Source organism: Chiroxiphia lanceolata, chromosome 6 (assembly GCF_009829145.1).
Source record: "Chiroxiphia lanceolata isolate bChiLan1 chromosome 6, bChiLan1.pri, whole genome shotgun sequence".
Taxonomy (NCBI): Eukaryota; Metazoa; Chordata; class Aves; order Passeriformes; family Pipridae; genus Chiroxiphia; species Chiroxiphia lanceolata.
Window position 1 is genome coordinate 15,778,744 of NC_045642.1, and position 19,831 is coordinate 15,798,574.

The 19,831-nt window shown below is 44.5% G+C and overlaps 1 protein-coding gene across 2 annotated transcripts in view; it reads right to left on the bottom strand.

The window, feature by feature from the left end:
• SLC22A18 (solute carrier family 22 member 18) overlaps window positions 1-19,831 on the bottom strand; it is a 64,667-nt gene that overhangs the window by 25,193 nt on the left and 19,643 nt on the right. The window lies entirely within an intron of this gene.

A 19,831-nucleotide genomic window follows, 5' to 3' on the forward strand; every position in this document is an offset into this window, starting at 1 on the left:
TCATGGAGGGTTTGGATATGACCACAATTTGAAGTTTTACCAGAAGATGGCTATTGCTATCAAGATAGTTTATCGTTTTTATTATTAATAGAGTATAATACAATGTTTTAAATCTGTAATTGTCAGGGGAAAAGAGCTTTTCTTGGTTTAATGAAGCTTAGAAATCTTCCCACAGACAGCACAGCATCTGCTTATTAGAATCCATCTAATCCCCATCTAATCACCAACTTCATTCTTCTAAGCATCATCTCACCCCTTGAAATTTCTCAGTGAAATCAAATGAAGTTAAGGAAATCAAAGAAAGTACTCAAGATGATTAAGGATGGTAGAAAACAGCCTACAGCCAGAACTAAACCCACCAGAGATACACTACCACTTGAAAAGGAGACATTAAAAATAACAAACATGATTTACAAAACCTTCTGAGAAGGTAATCAGCACTTTGACTGATGCACTTCCTTTTCTCCAAAGGTGCCCGAAACCAAATCAACACCCCTCCAACTGCCCATCTGAGCCTCAAACAATGAATCTTTAACAGAAGTGGGGGCCACATCCTTAGAATGTAGACAAAGCAAACAGCAATTATTAACTACGATTGTACAATGATAAAAAGAAACAATTACAACTTATCTAAAAAAAACAAGCACAGACATGAAAAAATCAATAGAGCCAGTAATTAGTCCTCAGTTATTGCTGTCCTCTTAAAAGGGAAGGTTAGGAAATCACTCCTCCTAGTCTTTAAGGGTATTTGGGAAGATTTCACATTCTAAAGGGCTTTAACTCTGACAAACACAGATAGAGTAAAGTCCAGGGCTGGAAAACTGAAACTCAGAGAAGTCGAGCTGAAAACAAAGGGAGTAGTATGTTTTAACAATGAGAGCAATTATCCACTAAACTAGTTCATTAAAAGTCTCCCCTGCCATAGGAACCAAGTTATTTGAAGGGTTTTCTAAAACATGTGCTTAAAACCTACCACAGAAAGCAGGTTTGGGGTGGGAATGTCCAGCAGAAATAGCAAAGGCTGGCGTCACAGAGGGCACAAGACTAGGAGACCATCATGGTGCCTTGGAGCCATCAAAATTTAAGCACTTTGGACTTCAGCAAAGTAATGCCTAGATTTCACCAGAGAAGGCTTTGGGATGTGTGGGTCTGTGCAGACTCAAAATGACTGTGCCATCCCTGCATTCCCAGCAACCTGTGCTGCAAAAATAAGATGTAAAAGCGAGCTATGAGCCACCAACTGATGCTCCCTGTGAGCCTGCTGATGAAGGACTACTTATTGCCTGAATTTTTACTGCTGATTTCCCTGTCAGTCCATGGTGTGTGGTTTTCATGGAATAACCAGCAGCACTAATTGTAAATGCCTCAAGTTTCCTCTGTGCTAGAAAAAGGTGCGGTCTGAATAATTTCTGGAGTATTATTTAAGTCACAGAGCAAGACAGTTGAGGACTGAAATGCAAACAAGCAAGAAAAGCATCAAAGAGAAAATACATATATACACACACACATTCCTACTAATAGCAATGACAAAAGTCCCAGCTGAATATTTTGATTCTCATTAATTATTATTAATAAAAACAAAGTCAGATAGTATCTTTCTGCAAATAGACTTAGTGCAGTAATTTAGACCTGCTGCCTTCCATCCTCCAAGCTGTTCCACTAATTAACTCAGACCACAAAATTAGTCATTTACTGGATCATTACTTTTTATTTTTAGTGCAGCAGATTGCCACTTTCTAATTTAAAATTATCTGCCAAACAGTTCCCAAGTGACTGAAATCAAATTTGTGGACACAGATTTTCACCCAAGAAATCCAGAATTTGTACTTTACATTGGAAAAAAATAAGTAAATTTACTAACAAAATAAGAAGGATAAAATAACCAAAATAAGTAACTGCAGCTGGCTAAATGTTTTGTGGTTTTCTGGTTTGTGGGGTTTTTATTTTTGAGGTTCTGTATTTCAAGCTTTCGTTCTGATATTGAAAAAACACATCACAAAACCTTTCATTGGACAGAAAAACTTTCTGGTCCTTTTTTTCCCCTGGGGTTGTCCAGAATCCCACATACCAGTGTAAATATGTTTTACTCTTCTCATCCAAGAACAATTACAGCAATCAATGAGGGAAGGATCCCCCTGTAAAACGAGTAAGCAAATGATGCAGTATTTCACTGCAAGCATATGCCAATTTTTCGCTGTGAAAGGGAAAGGAGAACCTTGACAGTTTATGTATTTGGGAAAACTTGGGCTTGATGTAATGGGTTTGTGGAATTTTTTACATCTGGTCACTGAAGTCAGAGAAATCCAGTAAGATGTGGAGCTCAAAACTGTGTTTTCCAGACAAGCCCGAAGCATTCAATATCCTCTTAAAAATCCACCTTCTTAAGCACAGCTTTCTGTAACTGCTTTATCTTTTTCCACTTATTAAGCACTATCATTCCTTGATGGAAAGGCAAAGGTGGTGAAGGTACACCCTCAAGTTAGCTGCTCCATTATCTCATCCTTCAGCAGGGATAAATAGTAAAATTTGACATAACTCACCTGTGTCCAGGAAACCACCTCTTACATTTGTTTGTTTGCTCATTTAAGAAAGATGAAGTGAAACCAAGGATCATAAAAATGCCTTATTGACACAGCAGGTTATTATGTTTTTCCTGATGTATCTTAATTTCTTTTTTTTCTAATGTTTTCATTACAATCCATGAATTACACAGGATGACACCTCTTGTGCCACCCCTCCACTATGGCCTCAGTAGAGCATATCCTCCACAGTGAAAGGCAAGTGTTTTACAGAGCTGTGCTGGGCTCCTTTCCTGACAAATGGTCACCTCTGAAGCCCTCTGAGGATAGCTTTGGGGTTTGGGTAGGTGAGGGGCTACACACGTTCTCTTTTCCTGTGATAGGAAGACATGCAAATATTTACACTGCAATGTAAAGGGACACGGGTGCTAAAACCAGGGCAGATGTGCTGACACATTATTTCTGGCAGCAGGAAAGACAAATGCCAGTTGATTCAGAAGACAGTGTTCTTGCAATGATGCTACTGGATGCTCAGCTAGAGCTGTTTCATGTCACCTCCAATGAGGAAAACTCTACCTCCACCCTCAGATGTTGTTGGGAGAGGAGCTGCATCCTTGCAGATGTGGGTGGGAAGGAGGCAGTGGTGGCTTGGAGGAGTCCAGCAAGCAGCAGGAGGGTAAGGGGGGGTTTGCACCCCACAGCAGCCCTGAGGAACAGCGCTTTGGCAAGGGGTATGGTGCTATTGACATCAGCAGAGAAAACATCTGGCAGTCAGCACTCTGCTGTGCTCACTGGATCCTTTTCTGCATGTCAAGCAAGCAAAGGACCCAGAGTCAAGCTGTTGACCTTATTTCTTACTAGTTAAATGAGGAACAAGTGGCACAAATCAGAGCAACTAAGGTAAAGGTAAGACACTATGACCCCTCAGCAGAGTCAAAGGGTAGGGCGGCAGGGGTAGGAATGCTTACTGGGTTGGTAGCTCCTGCTGAATAAGACTTGGCTCATGGTCACTTGTCTCTTTTTTTATTTTAAGATTTAAGCATGAACTCTCATCTCTGCTGATATCAGCCAAAGTCCTTCTTCATTCAATTGTGCCTGTTTGGCTTATCAGGAGGAAGCTTCAGCAGGAAGGGATGCAGTGGCACTATTAAGAAGCACATCAAGCAGGTTGCTCCCACAGGACCTTTTCCCATCCTCTTCCCCTTCCTGCCCTCTCTCTCATCCCTCCTGGCTGTCCACAAACCAGCCATGTGGAAACAGAATGAGCCCTGCCAAAACCAGAAGCAAATTTCCTGAGCAGGGTGGAAGAACAAAGGCTGTGGGCAGGACTAATACAGTTAAATTAAAGGGAGCAAAAGGACGCAGCAGCTTTGACAGCTGAGTTCATTGTATGGCCTCTTCCAGCTTTGTGTTGATTAACAGGAGATTAAGAACCTTTACTGTCCTGGGCTTCATGGCCAAAATAACTTGGGTAACTTTATCTGTGTATTTCAGCATGTTGCTTATAATTCCTTTGCTTTTCCATCTGGAGAGAGGGAGTCCCTTGCTGAATTTAGTCAGCAGCCTTCCTTCTCCCCTGGGGATTTCTGCTAGCAAAGCCCCTCTCAGTTTGCCAGCTAAGACCGCAGCTGCCCACTATTCTTTGTTTTCAACCTTGCCATGAAATGGAGAATAAAGCCCATTGCCCTGTCCTGCATGGGACTGATGTGTCCCAGGGTCCTGCTGTCAGGAGGATGCAAGGATTTTGGTTGCAGGAAGGAACCTGGAGGAGGACTAATTTTTGCAAACAGGAGCAGCTGCAGCTTGCCCTGACTTAAAGCTTTCAGAGAAATAAGAAGAAAATGTGAGCAGAGGGACCTGGATCCCAGGAGCCCATAACATCCACCAAGCACTGCTTAACAACCTAACAAAAGGTTCTCCTTTTCACTTTCCTGAGGCCATCGGGCAAATGTGGTGGATGCATTAAAAGCAGTCTTTTAAAGAGCTTTAAAGGATTTAAAAAAGTGGGATGGCCATCCCAGGGCACACTTGCCACAGGACCCACAGTGTGGCCTGGTACAAGACTCATTTGGTAGCCTGTGGCCATGGAGAAGGGACAAGTGGCTGACAGCTGGGATTACACATCTGGAAACTCCATCCTTAATGCTGGTGGGAACGCAGAATTAATGATTAAACCATTAATAGTAGCATCGTGGTAAACAGATTAAACCCAAAAAAATCCTAGCATCCAAAGCCAGCTGGAGGAGAGTTGCATTTCTACCCATCTAACACTTAACCAGCCTCTGTATTTACTGGCAGGTAAATCCCAATGTGCACCACACCTCCCAGCTGCAGCAAAGTGAGGACCTACTCTGTGTTACCTCATGACCTGCTCCCATCAGGGTCAGTTAGTATGAGGCAAATGAATGCAATCAGGGTTCAGTTTCTGAATCAAGACATAACAGTAACAGATGACAAGGGCTAACAGAAGTTCTCCAAATCCTGTCACATGTCCCTGAAGTCAGAGGTGGCACACATGAAGCACCAAAAATATACGGCAAAGTTTACAGCAAATGCAGCTCTTGGAAAGCGAGGCCTGGCCAGACAAGTATGTGTGGGTGTATAAACACATATGCAGAGCATTTCCCAGTAGCTTTGAAGCAATGCTTTCTACAAAACTTCCATGAAAAACACAATCCCACAAAGGCATGTGAACCATGCGGGCATCAGGCAGTGGCACAGGAGCAGGAGAGAGGCCACTGATCAGGCATTTGCAGGCAGATAATATTTCCAACTTGCAGACACGGTGCTTGAAGAGAGTCCCTGCTGGTACCTACCAGCCACGCCCCTCAGGCAGTGCCAAGCCAGGATGGGCACCAAAGCCTCCTGCTTCCACCGAGGAAGGCTACGGCATAACAACATGGAATACAGTTTTGGGCTCCAGACCAAATTCCAGTCCTGGCTCTGACCTTGCTGAGTGGCAATTCCCATCTTTAGTTTCCTGTCTGAAAAGGCTGGGTCAGACCCATGGAGGTACTTAGGGGCTGCTGCCAGCCAGGAGGCTGCATTCAGGCTGCGTGTGCCACGAGATGGTATCAGTGGCTCTCCGATTAGCATTCCAGCCACAGACCCTGCTCTGCAAAACCCAGGAGAAAAACACGCTGGTGTAATTGCATAATTAAATGTTGCGTCAATACAGCGATTCTTTCAAGGAGGAAGCAGTTCCCAATGATTAAAGATCCCTGAGGATTAAAGGATCAATGTGTATTTCAGCAGTGAATGGGACTGCGTTTGTTTTCTTTCTCTTTTTCTTAATAAAGTCAAAGTTGAACATGGAGACAGCACAGATTGTTTTTTAGTGACTCACTCCTACTTCAAAACAGCACTGCATAAAGCCGGCATTCATAGCCAGCCCAGATTCCTCAAAGAGCTCTGAAAGGACTCTCAAAATATTTCTTTGATTGCAGTTCGGCCACACTATCCCCTCATACCCTTAGAGGGGCAGCTATGGCTGAAAAAGAGCTGGTGAGTTAAAAAGAAAAGAAAAGCAAAAAACTGAGGTGAAACAAAGGAAGTTCAGGTGAAATCATGACACCAAACCACATGCTCCAGTAAACAGCTTTCAGTCTGTAAGAAAGTGAGCAGTGACCATTGTGTTCCTGATAACTAAGTGATACATAAACTTAGTACATAATGTAACTTATTGTAAATTAGTGATGGTTGCATTCAAGGAACCTTGGTTTACTGCTTTGACAATGCTTGCTGAATGCGTTTCATTTTTGACCCATTGTGGTCTAGTCTATATTGTTGTGATTCCTCCTAAAAACAAACAAAAAAAAGCACAAAATTTCACTGAAGTTTCTTAAATAAACAAACCCAGAAAAGCCTCAACCAAAAAAAGATTCACTGAGCCTACAAAATTTTTACACATTTCCTGGTATGTTCACGACAATGTACAGAGCTAGTCCAGCTTCCACAGCCCAGGGCAAGAAACGGCACAGTAACACAAATGAACCTGGACAACCAAGTGCTCAGCACACTTCAAGGCAGTGCTGCCAGTGAAGGGTGGCCAGTACCCCCCAGGACATTAATGGTGCCTTTGAGAGGAAAACAAAAAAAAAAACCCAAATCTTCCTTTCTGCATTTCCTATTCCCTGCCTCATGGACAAAACATCAGACAAAGACAATGCTTTGAGTCTTTCCCCTGGCTCTCCTGTCTGAGCATGTGTCCAAGCACATGAGACAATGGTATGTTAAGCACAGAGCACAGTTAATGCCAGCTGAAGGAGTGTTAAATCCCAAGGGGGAAAAAATGCAGCCTTTTAGGGAGATGTGCCACAGAAAGATGCCCTTTCTCACTTGCTTCCTTGGGGTCAGGTAGAAGGTCCTTCATAAGAGGTAGGACAAATCACCTAGGATAAATCACCTGTATTTCACCATAACCCCCCAGTTAGACTTCTTTGGTTGCAATTTGCACATTTTTTCACTGGGAGCCCTGGATTTCTCTAGAAACAGAACATAAAACTTGAGTGGATAGCCATCTCCACCCATGCATCAGCAGGAAAAGGAGAGAGTTTACTGCCTTGACAAAACTGGAAACCATGACCAGGGTGTCCTTTTTGCCACATATGCTTTAGATGAGGAGCAGCAGAAGTTGGCTGCTGCTGATTTGGGGAGAGTAGGAAGCTTTTTTTCACTTGATGAACTTGACACCAAAGCAGGCTGTCCAAGGAGGTGGTGAGACTTTGCATCCACACCCTCTGCAGAGCCCCTCACAGGGTGAGAATGAGTCATCTGCAGACAAGTGTTCATTCAGCTGCTTATTTCTAATGGCAGCCACATCTGGAAAATTTGGGTGGTGGGAAAGGAAAAAAATACGAAGAGGGTTATGGGCAGTGACCTGTTTCCATCAGAACTGGGTGAGGGAGGGATGTTGAACATTGGCACTGGTGCATTAGCAGGGCAAAGAGCCAAGAGTGCTACAGAGGAGGTATGTCAGAGCTGCCTCGTGCTGGAGACATCAGACACAGGATGGGACAAGGCCAGGACCTCACAGTGATCCCCAAAGTCATTGGAGCCACCTGTGCCTTAACTTCCCTTAAGGGACATTCACTCCTGTGTGTTGTCACTGAACCAGCAAAAGGAAGCTTACTGGTGGGACCTGACATTCCATCTTGAAGAAAAAACATTAGATCAGTGCAGGGCATTGAATAAAAACACCTGGGTTTCTTCCATAGGGAAAATCCTCCTTTGCCAGAGCTTCCTAGGTAAACAGTGCTCTGTATGAGCGGATAAGGCTGGCTGTCCATCAGGGGCTGTGCAGCAACAAAGTGATCTGTCCCCCACGAGAGCCTGCTGCCGGGGAAATCCCAGCTCGAACTAACCAGCTTCTGCCACAGCTCCAGCTCAGGCACAGCAGATCCCGCTGCCGGGGTGTGAAGGAGATGGTTGTGGCAGGATGCTAATTCCCAGGCAGCTGGAGCAGCCTGGCTGTGCCAGACTGTTCTGCTGCTTGATCCAACACAGCGCTCTTCCGAGGAACTTGCCTAATTGCCGGAAGAGGCGTATCAGTTACGCTTCAAAAAGATGTGGGCGGATTTGCATGCTTTGCCCATAATCCACCACTAATTTCGAGTATCATTTATTCTCCTGTGCTCTTTTCTGATAAAACACCCTATTTTCAAATACTGCACTTTTCTAATTCAAAGCTTCACTTGTATGTGTGATTACTGCTTTTCCCTATTGCACGGCATAGACAGTCCCACTGGTGTCTTGGTGCACTGAACACCTGCACATTTACATGAATTTATAACAAGCAGGGGAATGAGCTGCATTCCCCAAAAGATTTTAGCCAGCTGGCTGGCTAAGGCGTTGCTTGACTCACACTCATATATAGTATCACCCTGTATGTCTAGAAATGGAGAAGAGTAGACGAGGATGAGATATGACCTGCACTTCCTGAACGGGAGCTTGCAACATCTGGCTTTGGATGAGCTGGGGCAGGTCAAGATAGGCATCAGAAAGTAGGTGTAAGTGGTCAGTGCTCACATCAGAGGCATCCCACTGGTGAGGCTGGAACATGTGCTCTTCAATCTGTCTGTGAATGGTCTGGCCCAGCAGTGAAGTAAGAAAGTTTGCTGAGGATACACGACTAAAAGAGTACTGGGGAAAAGCGCAGCCAGTGGGGAATTGCATATGGCCCTTAGAGGGGTGAGGGATTGGGAAATAACATGGCAGCTTAAAGTCAGTGCAGATTAAATTTAAAGTGATGCATTCAGGGAAAACAGGTCTTAAATTCACATGTGAAATTATGGTTTCTGAACTGCTTATTATTACTCAGGAATGAGACCTTTGGAGATCACAGACTATTCCACAAAACCATTGGCTCATTGCTCAACTAATCAAAGATTAGGGATTGCCATGAAAGAAACAGTAAATTGAACAGAGAACCTCATTAAGCCACTGTATAACCCATTGGTTCACCAGTACTTTGAATAGTGCATGGAATCCTGATCCCCTCCTCTAAAAAAGGCATCTAAGAAGTGGGACAGGCTCAGTGGATAGCAATAAGGACAATTCATGGTAATTGGCTTTATGCTTGAGGAGGCTGAGAGCCTTCACCCCAGGAAGATGTCCAAGGGACATCTAATAAAGGTCCACAAGTTTTTGAGAGACCTGGAGCAGGGAGTTAGGAACTGACTGACATGGTCATTTCCGCCACAAAAACTGGGAAGCAGCAAACAAAATTCTCAGAGACTGGTTCAAGAGAAAGAGAAAAGCCTAATTCTTCTTGCAACATATAGAAGGTCAGTGGAGTTTGTTGCTACCATTGTTGGGGAAGCAAAAGGTTTAGACAAATACAAGGAGAGATTAGATAAACACTTGGAAGAATGATGCATTGAAGGTTACTAAAGAGTCACGAATCACAGTCATTCATTCATGTCAGGAAATCCCCTGAGCTGAAAATATTTGGAGGCTGGAAAAGTAATCAGAGAAGTATTATGCAAGTTTGTCCCACTCTTTCTCTTCCCTAGGATTCTTACTATGATTTTTATCGGAGAAAGGATAAGGATACCAAATCACATTGAGATGCAAGTTCAATTTCCTCCTCTACATTCAGAATCAAAACCATGTCTCCCATCACCACCTCACAATTTTTGCTCATTCACTGGAAAGTGCTGCTTTTTTTACTGCAGTTCTTAAACATTCCAGAGAATAAATAAGAATAACCACAACTCTCACTTTGTGCTTGGGACAAGCAGTTGGGAAAGGGTAATGCTGCATTTCAGTCCAAGAAACGTTCATATATCTTATCAAGGGACTGTTTAATAAAACACGAAGATGCAATCTCCCGTCTCTTAGTCTTTTTCTTGGATGCTCTAAACAAAGTAATGCAAAGTAGTATTACAAAGTAGTAGTTTTGGGGGGTTCTCCCCCACCTTCTTCTTCATGGTGGAGCTTTGTTCCCTAACAGGTAGCAAATCCTTTAGGATTTTGTTAGTTTTCGGTTTTGTTTTTTTTTTTTTAATTATTCAATTAAGCAACAAAAACTACTCTTCCAAGCTCAGAATGTGGTAAATTACTAAAACGCTCCGTTTGGGTGTGTCGCTGGGTAAGGACTCCCACGCACAGACTGGTTAGAAGGTGAGCAGTGCTTGCTAGACTACTCTGTGACTCACCACCGAACGCATCGTTAATTATATGTTACAGCATGTCTGACTTCATAGAGTACTGTAGGTGGTGTGAAATAATCTTTGAATGAGTTCAGCTTTTTCCAGCTTTTATGAGGTTACAACACTTCAGGCTCCAAAAGACTCAGCTGGGCAGGAAACTGTTGAGGATTTGCTATAGTAACCTGAGCTGCACTCACAGTACATCAAGTCTCGACTCACACCAGTGGCTTTGGAGAATCTGCAAGTTTGGCATCGATTGGAGTTGTTACCTCCCACCATCCTGAGGTACTCACTTACTCAAAGCTGGCTCAAAGCAGTGTGTGGGCAGAGCTGAATTTTGCTGCCCAAAGATGAGGGGTGGGGTCCAGGCAGTTCCTGAGAGGGGAAGGGGTAGGATTTGGCTGGGAAAGAAAGCACGAAGAGAGCTCTGGCTAGCCAGAACCCCTGCCTTTTCTGCTATCACTAAGGAGTGCCAGTGACTGCTATTTCCAAAAAGACCTCTCCCACCTTCCAAAGACAGACACAGACACCAGATGCTCTGTCTTTCCACAAACAGCATGCCTTCTCAATACCCTGGCACAAGCAAGTGGACACACAACAGGACTGTGGGCAAATAGTCTGATGCCATAGGTAACAAGCTATTTTGCCAGTGCTTGGAGGTGTACCAGCATCAGCCCACTAGGGCAATCTAGCTTCTTCCTCTGTCAATCCCTTTTGCAGGCAGGGATCTGGCAAGGCTACTGCAATGAACCCAGAGAGCAATCCTGGTGTCACACAAAAGCAAGGACCCCCTCTATACCCCACACCCATAGGCTATGAGGTAAATAAATAGTGAAGACATTGACTAGCCAAGTCTGACACTTAAATTTCATCTCTTACCAGGACTGGGTTCACGTGATTGACATTTTTAAGCTACGTAATCCCTGGCAAAACAAGTTAATTCTTTACCTTGAGGTAACTAACTGTAAATGCAGCATCCTTCCAGACGTATGGCACAGACTGATCTTGCCTTGGAACAAGTATTGGCAGCCAACACCTCTTACTTCGAGGTGTGAAAAATCTTGCCATGCTTCATCAAGGACTCCAGCATCTTTTGTCTAATGAGACCTTTTAATGAAATAGTACACATAAGGACTAATTTCATATGGGAAGCAATGTTGGAACGCTAATACCCAAAAGTCACAAATAAAGCATTTCACATGTCAGGTGGAAGACTTTCCAGCATCCCACTCCAACCTCTTTGGTTGCACAACAAGCCCCCTGAAACCAATCCTTTCTCCAGCAAAGACAGAGCCTGCAGGCTGTGGTGCAGCTGCTTTGATTTCATGAAGAGTTTGACCCCAGAAGGAGGCATCTGCATGAGATGAGTGAGTCACTCCATTTCAATAATGGGCGAAACCATTAATTGAAGATGCACAGTTTGCTTGTTTGGGCAGGCTTCGTATGCTCAAACCAGGAGTGGTCTCCCTGCTACTGTATTTACTGAACTCCTCCAATTAAGTACTTTGTTTCCCTCATCCATAATGACAATGGTTTCTGCATGTTAAATACATTCAGAAAGGAGGCTGCTCTGTGTTTCATAGCTGCAAATTGGAGTAGCTTTCTCCTCTATACAGTTTGTAGGAAAAACACTAGCCAAGGAACGGCTTAGAAACTTCTCACTAAGTGATGTACTTTCAATTGCTTTGTTTAGCATAGTAGGAAATAATTTTTGGGGGTTAAAAAGCACATCCAATACTAACTAAAGTTGCTTGCACTTTTTGGAGCAATGAATCAAAAACAAATTTAATGCTTTTCATACCAGTCAAACATAATTGCAGAGTCTTCTATGCATCTTGTGTATTTTGGTGGATTCCAGCATTGCCAAAGCCCTGAACAAGAACACTCTTTAGCTGCAAACCTGCTGCAGCAATTGCATCTCAAGCTCTGCCTCACACACCTTTGCTCTCAGTTGGAGGCACTCCCCCTTAGGGAGAAAAAGCACTTTGTTCATTCTTCTCACCACATTTCATCTTGGCCCCACTACAGAGACCACCTACAGGAATGCCAGTTAGTATCAACTGCATTATGCTGAACTGGTATTTATGGGAGCGCTCGGTGGGAACCACATCTTAGGCAGCCTCATGGGCAGCTCTCCACCCAGCCGCTCGCTTATGGCAGAAGCCTACTCTGTTCACCACCAAATGTCAGCAACTGCAAGCTACCTGATGGACTAGTACAGAAAAAGTGAGGCAGAGTGTTTACTGTATTTCTAGTTGCATTTAATTGCAAATTAGCAGCTGGAAACAAGGAGGGGTGAGTGATGTGTGAGCCGCCAGCTGTCTGCAGAGGAGTTTGGAAACATCCGATTATCTAGAATCGCAGAATATTCTGAGCTGGAAGGGACCCACAAGGATCATTGAGTCCAACTCCTAACTGAATGGCCCATATAGGGATCAGACCCACAGCTTTGGTGTTATCAGCACCGTGCTCTGACCAGCTGAGCCATTTCTGTAGCTGCGGTGGGTGAAGCGCTGGCCCATGGCACACTTGGGATCTGCTGTACCTGGAAGATTTACATTTCAAGCTATCTGCTGTTGCAAGAGGCAGAGCCCACACACTTCTTTGTCAGGACATCTTAGGGAACAGCTGTATTTTAGGTGCTACAACCAGGTGACTGAAGGTGGCAAGGGGTCATGTTATTTGGTGGCTGGCAGTGACAGTGATTTTAGACTGGCACCTGTGATACCCTGGAGCCTTGCAGAGGCTGCCTGCTTTCAGTAGGAGGACCAGGGAGGTCCACATAAATGGATAAACTTACTGATGAGGAAATTATTTACCTTTTGAGGTTGTTGGCTTTTTTCTTTTCTGCACAGGGAAAAAAAGTTGTGTGTTTTCATTTCACATTGATTTTATTTTCGGCAGGGCAAAAACATGAAAATGGAGACTCCAAAGTGCTGCCAAGCCTGTTGGACATATGTCTGTACAGCACCAGGGAAATACTGGGGTGTCCAAAGTGCACAGATCCCCAGACCTGGGTCCACATCAGTCCTTGTAATAGTCCTGTTACAAAGTTTTCCTTTTTTACATACAGAAATAGACCTAATCCAATGGCAGCTGAAAAACCTCACAGTTTAAATCTAAAAATTTATCTTCATAACACCCCTGTGGGTAACAGTGGTGCAAACACCCCAGATGTACCCACAGCAAAATGAAGCACAGAAATCTTAAGTGCCCTAGTAAGGTCCCATAAAGATCATGGTGGAAAAAAAGCCCTAAAAATCAGGTGTCTCGCAGTTAAGTTTAGTGCTCAGACCAGTGGACTACAATTTTCCCCTCCCCTTTCTTTTCCCTAGATCTCCCAAAAGCCATTTTCTGCCCCAGCCATAACTCTGATGCACAGGAACCCAACTTGCTGTGTCTTGCAGCACCCTGACAACACAACACCAGCACCTACATATTACAGCACCACTGATGAGAGAAGCACACACATGTAGATGTTTGAATTGTGTGACATCTCTATTACTGTTTGAAGAATTCTTCCCCAGGAGCCTTGATATTGCACACTGGTGTCTGCTGGCCCAGCTCAACAGGAATCAGCTCCCTTAGAAACAGGTTTCGCCCTAGGGACACATCCTGGAGCCCTGACTCAATTTAAGCATGAATTTGAGTCAGTAGAAACTTGTCTGAGTAAAAACCACAGGGTAAGAGTAAAACAAGCCATGCAGATTCTGAGGAATTAGTAAGAAATGCTGCAATCCTGGCTCCACCACGGGCATCACAGAAAAGAGGTTGGAAAATATCAGCTGGGGACTGTCAACTGATAGTTGGAAAATATTAATATGGAAAAGATGCAAGCCAGTAAAAGCTGAAGATGGTTTACAGGATCAGGCCCAACATCAGCAGTGTAGATATGATGGCTGCCAATCCTCATCAAAATGGCAGCAGCCAACACAAAGAGCCCAGCCAGAGTGCAGAGATATGGATTAGCAGCAGGAAAGGACCTGAAATTCATTACTCTTCAGTAAGTTATCAGATAGCAGCAGTTGAGTAAAAAAGATGGCATGAGTTTAGTACCAACACCTTTACCTTTAATCCCTGCTTCAGGTCAAGGCTAGTAATGGCCTCAAAGTCCTTTTTTTTTTTTTTACTAAATTACACAAACTGAGCACAAGTTTTCTATATATTTGCAGATATAGCCAACATATCCTGTATTTCAACTACACTAATACTGTGATATCCTAAAGCACCATGGAATTTGAAGGCATTAGTGATGTTCTTTTTGGGTTGCTTCAAGTCTGCTAATGTTTGCCTTTAATTTCTTCCACAGACCTACTTCTTGTAAAATCCAAGCATTACTGAAAGAGAGTCTTAAAAGATCACTAAACATGTGGAAAAAATTTATCCCAGAGGGAATATGAAAGCCATCTGCCCAAGATTCCCTCTGCACTCATCCTGCAGATGCGAGCAGCAAGAGATCGATGCTCTGGTGGTGAACACAAAATGGCAAACCCTGGTCTTGCTGGCATCAAAAGAAACTGCACATCCAGCTGTCCAGAGAGCTCATTTAGCTAAGAGCATACGAGCCCCTAGGCTAGCCAAGACTTTATCAGTTGGAAAGTCCCAATCATGAGTGCTAGTTGCAAGGGGGAAGTAAAGAAAAAAAAAGTAACAGGGAAAGATCAGGCAGGACAAGCCTGAACATGTTCAGTTTGTCCTTCCTACGTTACAATTATATCCTCATTCCTCAGAGCAAAAGGCAGTTCAAAGACACAATAAACCCCTTTCTAGTCTTACGCTTCTCAGGAACGTCATTGGAACGGAACTGAAGTGGTTCCCAGAGATAAGGCAACAAAATAAAATTAAACCCTTCCCTACAGCTACACTTTGGTAAAATATCAGCAGACAAATAGAGGCACCGTTCAGACATAACTATGGCATTCATCTGAGGAAATAAGACTTTCCTTGGAGGTTTCAAGGTCATCAATTTAGTATACTGCTCCTCAAACTCTGCACTGTTCCTTTCTTTGCATTGCCTCTAAGGCTCATACTAATTTCATTTTATGGGTTGGATACTATTTTATTGTCAGGAAATGTACACCCTTTTGGTGTACAACTTTATAAATTCTTCAGTTTAGGTCCCAAGAAATCTGGGCTAAAGCAGTACAGACCATAGAATGGCTTTGGAGCAGGCAAAGCCTGAGGGACCAATTAAAACAGTCACCAAACTGGAGATTTCTAAAGCTTTTCTTTCTTCCCCTCAGGCCAACAGAGGGGACAAAGAAAAGAAATAGAGCTGAAAGACAAGGCAGGAAGTACGCTCAGGATGGACCTGGGAGGTCTCCAAGGGCGCACCCGTCCCATCCTGTCTCCCTCCCAAACCCAGGAAAGCAAAACCAAAGGCATGGGGCATAACGATGTCACAGGGAGCAATTAAGTGGCAAGGGGAAAATAATTGGATTTTCAGCTAAAACCATGAGTCCCTAAACAGCCCTAACAGCAAAGCATTTGGCAGCTGCAAACCTAGACAAGCAGAAACAAAAGGCTCCATCATCTGTTACCAAACCACACCGAGACCATCAAGCACTTATTGAAAAGTCATGATAAAGTGAAACAACAGTGGTTTTAAAAAATATTTTTCAATCTCCTTCACCAAGACTTTGATAGAGTATAGAAATTGCTCTGCCCATCATCCCAGCTCTGGGATCTCATTTCCGACATACATTCACGTAACTGTTAAAAACTTCAACCCGGCACAGGACAGACATCTTTTCTACCATGATGGGGCTGTATGAGAACTTAATTACTCAACTAAAAAGCCACAAATACTCTAGACTGACTCAATTCAGGTGCACTGGATTCTTTTCCTGCCTTTCACTGGGTCAGGGAATTTCTTTCCACCCTTTTCCAGCCCTTAGGAAAGGGGCACATGGCTGAAGGAGTCAGCAGTCATGAATAATCAGGGAGGGACTTCTCTAGAACAAGGCAGCAATGTGAAAAAGTCTTTCTTCTGGGACGACATTTGCATGACCGAGGGATGACATAATAAGTCCACAAACAAAAAAGGCTTTATACCCGCATGGTGGCTTTTGAAACTTCTCTGCACTGACTTAGTCCTTCCCTTCTATACAGAAGCATCACATTTTGGGGGCAGGAATTTAAGCTCCATCTGCACCAGGTCAATTGTCTTCTCTGCAGCCATGGCTGTATCTCATTCTTTCCGACTAACGCAATCCTACGACCCACATTAAGGATACCGTTTTATGGGGCACAGTGTTTCCCTGTAGGACTGAAGGGATTTATTTCTGCTCTGGTATAAAGGCATAAGAGGCAGGCCCAGGGTGACAGACCTATCTGGATAGGAGAATCATCAACATACCGCTGGAGCCACCTCAAGAGGCAAGGCCAGTGCCTGGATATCAGCTTGCAGTGATGTAGCAGAAATAAAAAGTAGAAACAGTATTGCCAGAGAGTGAAAGAGGAGCAACATGCTAAGACCATGCCACCCCCCACCAAAAAAAAAAAATCAAAAAAAAAAAAATCAAGCCCCTGTTAGACCCTTGGGACCTGTTGAAAGAACTGAACAAAAAAAGAGGTGCTGAAGTGCTGCCAGAGAAGCTACATGCCAGGACACATCCCTGCGAAGGCAGCCCGAGTACTGTGTGTACCGCCAGGGCACCAAACTGGTGCTGGAAACCCAGCCAGGGTGTAAACTCATGGTGCAGATGATCAGACTGAAGCAGAACTAATGTTTCACTTCCAGCATGGGCTGTTTGCCAGATGTGGACCTCTGCTGAGAGTTAACTGAAATGCATTTGAAACTCGGCACAAAACCGTCTACTTCACAGGTAACTTGTTTTTAAGGAGAGGGCTGAGCAGTGATCTGAGGTGTAAGAATTAGATAGTTCAGACCCCCACAGAAAAGTGTCTGGGGACTTTCAGAGAGGTGAAGCAGGCACTACAGGAATGATGGAGGCTGGACCAAATCCAGCCTCCCAAGCCTAAGGGGATTTGCTCATGCTGCCGGGAGCAGGGAAACCGTTTCTCACCAGTATAGGAAATTGAGTGCTTGGCAACAAGGAAGGCAGCTCTCCCACAACTCCCGTTACGCAAACAGCTGCCTTCTGCTGGGTTTCAACATGCTTCGCTGCTCCAAAAATAATTTCCTGCTTGATTTGTTACCATTAGCAGGCGCAGAGAGTGCAGCATGAACAATTATGCCACTCCACACTGGATCCAGCTAGCCACTGAGTTCTAGCGAAAGCCCCGATTTCTTTTTTTGGCTGAGGGGCCCGATTGCGCAGGAGGGAAGGTGAGCGGGGTGATAGCATAAGCCTTCTCTTCCTCTCTGAGGGGTTTTGACGCAAGCCTGGACAAAAGTACCTGTCACCTTTGTCCTTCCAGATCCTTTTCCAGAGCTGACATTTCCCAGCCCTTACAGCTCCTAACACTTATGGCATATAACTAACATTCAGCAACCAAACAGGAATCAATGACAATATAAAGTTCAATGACAAAGTCATTGCCTGCTGGGCAATTAGGAGATGTGCTGGTCCTGGACAGAGTTGCTGGAATTCTCCTCCAGCACAAGAACCCAAAAGCTACTATCATGCCTTCTTGCATTCCCACTGAAAGACTTTGTATTCCCTTTGGGGGTTGCTGGAGTAATAACAGTTCAGCCCAGTGCTTTGGGAACAGCAGCACTTTCCTTTCCTAGCTGGACTGGAATTTGGATATCAAATTTTGCCCTAAGGTGCATCTGATTTCCTGTTCCCTATTCCCAGCCCAGGCATCTGCATGCCCCTTCCCAAGGGCCTGCCTTGGGGGGATTCCTCCATGGGCCTTCATCAACAGTGCTTTGGAAAGCTCAAGTAGTACAGAGAGTTAAAGATTCCAAGGCCCAGCACATCAGCACCACCCTCCATGGCCTGTGCACCACCAACAGCACAGCACACCAACCTTCCCAACTCATGGCCTTACACAGCAATTAGCTGGTATCTTCCAGATGAAGTTCAAGTAACGTTCAGCAAAGAAATGAAGCAGCTAAGTAAAACTCAGTGTCACCAATTAAAACAGCAGCTGCAAAGCAGGATTCAGAAGGTGAGAGCACGACCACAGAATCAGCCTATTTTAAGGCAATCTTCTTATACTTTGAAATCAAAGTTGTGCAATGCCACATGTTTATGCATACACATTGTAAGCCCAAAGAGACCATGAGGGACCATTTAATCTGATCTGCACCACATGAGCCTTACCAACCTTTTTTTTTTCCCCCCAGTCATTCTTTGAGCCACACAATGGCTTATGTCCCTTGGCCATGACTAGAAGAATATAAGGGATGATGAACCCACCATTGCTTTTGGGGAGCTTTGACAGAAACTAACGTTTGAAGGTAAAGCCCTAAAAAGAGAGGAAAAGTCCCATCAACTGTCCTGCACATAACTGCAGAATGACACCCCAGCTTTCACATAGAAGACAAAATATGAATCTGAGCTGACCCAAATGCCAGGTGAAGCCCCTCCTGTCACAGTCACAATAAAAGGGAATAACCCCGCAAAGAAGGTGATTCCTCAGCTGCTAGAGGACCTGAGCTGGGCAGTAGGACAGGACTGGTGGGAAGAGTGTGCAATCTGGTTTCTGTGCTCAACTGCCCCATGTCTGCAGCAGCTGCTGCTCCCACAGCCCAAGGGAGTTCAGATAAGCAGCAGCTCAGCTTTTCCAGACATAGCACAATTCCTGTTTACAGCCTCTGGGTTAGTCTTTTCAAAAGAAGGAGCTAGGTGTCTATTCTTGCAGGAAACCAGGTGTGTAAACAGTTCAATTAATATGCCCAGCAAACTGTGCTCTAGCACAGCAAAGAGGGCTAGTGGAGACAAGCCAAGAGCACAGGAGCCGATGAAGGAAAATACTTTTAAAGAATATGCTTAATTAGAGATGGGCCTGGGCCAAAAGTTCATATTTGAACACCTGGAATAGCCCAGGGGAGAAGAATGGTAACCTGAACCCAGATCCATGTTTTGTAACTCTCTCCTCTCCCAAATGAAGTAAACCCCAGCCCCAGACCTAACCATCACACAATCTGAGCTACAGGGCTCCAACAGCCAAAGCTTGGAGGTCTGGTTTTCTACTTACAGCCTGGTTTTGGCCAAGTTGTTGTGCTCAGCTGCTGGTGCCCTCTGGTCCTCTCACCCCACTCCACCCAGTGTACTGTTGAGGGCCCACTCTGCCCACTCAAGAGCATGCCCCTGGATGACTGACTCATGGTGGAGATGCCTGTCCAGTGTCTGATGGCTCATCCATTTGCTCCAACAGCCATGGCATCCTCAGCACTGTGACCAAGTCCAACTTTTCACTGCACTGCCTTCTTCCTGCTCTCACAGGTGACAGCTGCACCTCCTGGTCAAATCAAGAAGACTGCCCTAACACAAAGCCAAGTGGCTCCACTCTTGTCTGTAAGACAAATATTGACAGTGACCCTTAGTTTTGTGCCAAATCCTCAGATTTATGGCTTGTTTTGAATGGTACAACCTCTGTGGTAGGGAAAGCCCTCCCTGTCATTTATGAGTGCTGGCAGAAGTGGCAGACTCCCTTTTCTCCCCCACAGCTCAGCTCTCAGGAACTGAAAACTAAATTTCCCCCACACCTTACCATCCCTTTCGACTGCAGATTTTCTTTATAGCA